The following is a 4,180-nucleotide window of genomic DNA, read 5'->3' as shown; positions in this document are numbered from 1 at the left end:
CGGCGTCGCCACGTGACGCCTCGCCCCCGCCCGGCCCTGGTCACATGGGTGGCGCGGCCGCTGCGTCAGTCCCAGTCTTGGCTGCCTAGTCGAGCCGCCGTCGCCGCCGCCAGCGGACGGGGCGGGGATCCCGGTGCCAGGTCCTCGTCAGCCCGCCCCTGCCGCCTCAGTCGGCCGTCCCGGGCAGGGCCCGACCGTCATGGAGCCGGGCGGGACCTCCGTCTGTTCCGAGTGAGGTGCGTCGCCGTCGCCGCCGCCAGAGCTTTCGAGATCTCCCCAACCCCCGCCGCCGCCGCCGCCCGGAGCCCCTCGCCCTTGGCAGCCCGTCGCCGCCCCCCGGGCTGGCTTGAATGCGCGTCCGGTAAAGGTGCAGGCCCGGCGCCGCCGCTGCCGCAGCCGGGAGATGGTTCGGGCCTAGTGGAGCGGGGACTGGAGGTGAGAAGGGCTGACGGGCTGACTGAGGGCTGGGCCGGGTCGCGGGGGGGGGGGGGGCGGGTGGGAGTTGGGGCGGGGGGCGGGGGAGACCGGGTTCGGCTGCGCGCTCCGGGAGACCCTTGGGGTTAGGCTGCTAGATCCGGTCTTGGCCCCTCATCTTCACGTTCCCCTTCCCCCTAAATAAATAAATAAGTAAAAAAAGGCTAACCCAATCCTAACAAAAATTCCCAGAAATCACCTTTCCCCATTTCTCCTTTCGTTCCTTAATCCATACCTTCGCTCCGAAATTTCATCGAGTGATTGGCTACTTTTTATCACCCTCTAATTTGAAGTTATTTCTAGTTGAAGGGAAAATAGGCCTAGATTCTGGCTATCATTACCCTACTAGTTCTCGCTTTCCTTCTCGCGATCCTGCGCACGAACACCACCCCCCCTCCTGCCCAAAAAAAAAAAAAAAAAAAAATCCGCCTTCTACTAGCGTAGGGGTTGACTAAAAATGGGAACGTGGGGGTGTAAGACTAGAATACCCCCCCATAACTTCTGAATCGGCCTGTTAGACGGTTATCCCTATAGCTTCTATTTGGATATTGATGTTGAGGCCTTTTCCTCCAGCTGCCTGTGCCCGGGGTTAATCTCGTAATTGACGTCAGTGCTTTGTTCCTTCCACTTTGCTGTTCCTTCCACTCTTTTGAGGATGGATCGTGGGGTATAGTAGTTTGAGGAGTATCCTTACTGCCTTTTCTTTATTAAATGATAGAATTTATAGGAAGTTGAAAGTACACATCTGAAATGCTTGCGTATATAGTTCAAACTATAATGAAGGGTTGGATTTAGGGTTCTTGTAATCAGTTGCAATTGAGAATTGTACGATTTCTTCCCTGTTGGTGAGATGGAGATTTTAAACTAAGGTCAGTCCCTTTTCCTGTGACCGGCTTTTTTTCCTGACAGAACCTGCTTGTAGGTACCTGTGAATAGGAGGTTTGTAAATATGATGTTTAAAATATGTGTTGTATTTTAGGGTTAAAATGTTTTTTAAAAAGATCAAAGCTTTGTTTCCAAATTGATTATGTACAGTTTTGTCCTTTAACTTACTAAATTTGAGATATTTATGAAAACTTTTCAAATTTGGGGTTTGATAAGGATCCTTTGTGGCCCAGAGTCTGTGTACAATCATCTTTGGTAATATGTACATAAAGAAGTGTTGGCAAGGGGCCACTTTGTTTTTAACAAAGCAGGCTTTTAAAAATTTCTCAGGTTTATTTTCCTTATTCATCACTGTGCCTCTCAGTCTCCAAACATAACATAATTCAAGAAGTTATTTTAAATTATCTTTTAGAGTTAACTTACCTGGAAGCAATGATTTTTTTTTTTTTTAACACCAGCAGTTTCACTCACTTTGTGTGGCTTGCAGGTCGATGACTTTGGTTTTTGTTAGCTCTACAGGAACAGTAGGCAAATTTTACTTTAAATAAAATTTTCGTCAAGTGGGGACAACAAGATAGGGTGTCTGTGACCCAACCTTTACTTTTTTTTTTTTTTTAAAGACCTTAGCCATGTTAATTGACAGTGGTCTGTAATTTGGTGATGTAAAGGTGATTGTAAGTGCTTTGGTGAAGCTATGTCATTGAGAATTCTTAAATAGTTTTTTTTTTTTCAGATTCACTTTGCACTTATCAGATGACATATCCTCTTTTCTGTACTCTTATTGCACCCCCTTTATAACTGTAGGTAATTATGATTTTGTATTTTTATTTTTTATAGGTTTGTCACTGTCTTTGTACATAGAACTTTACTTATACCTCTCTGTATTCTTCTCAACATTTTAGACACTTACTAGATTGACTATAAAGGTGATAATACTTTGTTAGTCTATTAAGACAATTGTTAGTGTATCAAGTTGTCCCATCTAAGATTCACAAAAGGGTAATCTAAAGAAAGTCGTATGAGCAATTGATCAGTGTTTGAAGGAGAAAGAGTGAGTATTGACTCATTCATAAGGTGACAGGAGGGGAAGCCTTCTAAAAGTTTTATATCTTACCTTTTTGGGGAGGTAACTGTCACAGTTTTTTGTGCACTGGAGAGGAACAAAGAAAACTGGTATTTCTTCTTTTGTGGCCATCTACTGGCTTAGAATGGAGCCCAAATATGAGGCCTTCTTTTTGTACTATTTTCCTTAAAATCTAAGAGTTTTCTTAAGTATTGAAAACACATCTGGACAATGATGGAAAAGTACAGTATAGGCTTTAAAAGTTGATGACTTAAATTTTATATTTAACTTTAATTGTAGTCTTACTGTAAAAGCTTTTCTATATGATACAAAGATCTCCCAGTTTTTGAATTCCAGTCTTCATTATGTTTTACTCACTTCCTTTTTTCATTTCCTCTGATAAGTTGGAACAATTATATTTGATTTCTGGGAGGATGTTTGCCAGTCTCAGTTATTGTGAAATAAGGTGTAATCAGTGACTAAAGACTGTTTAAAGCTAACCTGACCTGTTACCTTGCTGCTTTACATTGGTTTAAGAATAGCTTGTACCCATTCATCTTGGGTATTTGAAATGTTACTCTAGTATATAGAAGAGGGCAGAATTTTTTTAAAAAGATTTATTTTTATCTATTTATGCATACAAGAACTGGGGTGTAAGCCAGAGGTGGTGCAGGGGTGGAAGTGGTGGTTGTGGGAGGATTCACCAGAGACAGAGTGGGGAGCAGAACAGGCTGCTTGACTAAAATACACTGCTGAGGGGAGCAGCTGGCAAGAAAGGACAAGTCTGCTGTGACATGCAGGTTAACTCCCTGGCTGGGGATCGAACTCATGTTGCCATGGCTGGTGACAGCTTAATAGGTGAGAATTTAACCCTATGCCTTCAGGGAGATCCCATATTCTGAGAATTTTAATATATTGGCATGTAGAAAATACTAGAACCACTGACTGTATGTATTTCTAAAACATTCCAAATCATTTTAACATTAGGATTACTTATCCTCTTTTTGAAGGGGGAAAATATAATTTAAAATTACTTGTTTCATCAACCATACTTTATAAAAAAAATCTTTAACTGGAGGAATGTTCGAAGGAAAGGTATTTCATCATGTAATTTTTTTCTCTCTTGGAGAGTGTAATCAACTATGATATGGTAGTGACTTTTAGGCAGGTAGACATAGTTTATTAGTGGATGCTGTTTTAAACTATTTTGAATATCATTTCCTACTACAGGTAAAGAATCACATGTATTCTTTTCTCAAAGTAGTTTGGGTGAGGGAGGGGCAGATTCAGGGCTTGCCAGGAGTAGATTACTCTGGAAAGCCAGTGTAATTTGACCACCCAGAAATTGTCATCATCAGTGCTGGTACTGGAATGGATCTTCCCTTTATTTTTTGCATTTGGAATGGGCCAGTGGGTTATGACTTTTCACCTTGACTACCTTTCTTTTCATGTTGTCATTAGGGTAGGGACAGTTTAATGGACAGGTGAGTGCAGGCCTTTACTCTGCATAGACAAGATATTCTACCTCTTTGTACTTGCTTCTGTTTCTTCCATCTGGGGTGTCATTCTCCCTTTCCTGTTCCCTACCTGTTAAAATTTTACCTTTTTTTTTTTTAAGATGTATTTATTTATGCATACAGAACTGGGGTACAGGCCAGAGGTACAGGGGTGGTGAGAGGATTCATCAGAGACAGAGTGGGGAGCAGAACAGGTGGACTGATGAAATACACTGCCGAGGGGAGCAGTGGGCGGGTCAAG

The 4,180-nt window shown here is 42.7% G+C and overlaps 1 protein-coding gene across 2 annotated transcripts in view; it reads left to right on the top strand.

Moving 5' to 3' along the window:
- Nucleotides 1-37: 37 nt before the first annotated feature.
- Nucleotides 38-4,180, top strand: part of AFF4 (AF4/FMR2 family, member 4) — a 76,433-nt gene continuing 72,290 nt past the window's right edge. The window contains exon 1 of one of the 2 annotated variants that reach the window (XM_004686716.2): nucleotides 38-435. The gene's annotated coding sequence lies outside the window, so the exon portion shown is untranslated. The remainder of the gene's footprint in view (nucleotides 436-4,180) is intronic. The other variant, XM_012727957.1, reaches the window with a different exon arrangement.

This window comes from Condylura cristata, unplaced genomic scaffold (assembly GCF_000260355.1).
Source record: "Condylura cristata isolate star-nosed mole 26May11 unplaced genomic scaffold, ConCri1.0 scaffold00021, whole genome shotgun sequence".
Taxonomy (NCBI): domain Eukaryota; kingdom Metazoa; phylum Chordata; class Mammalia; order Eulipotyphla; family Talpidae; genus Condylura; species Condylura cristata.
The sequence above is the reverse complement of the archived record's forward strand: the minus strand, read 5'-3'. Positions and strand labels throughout refer to the sequence as shown.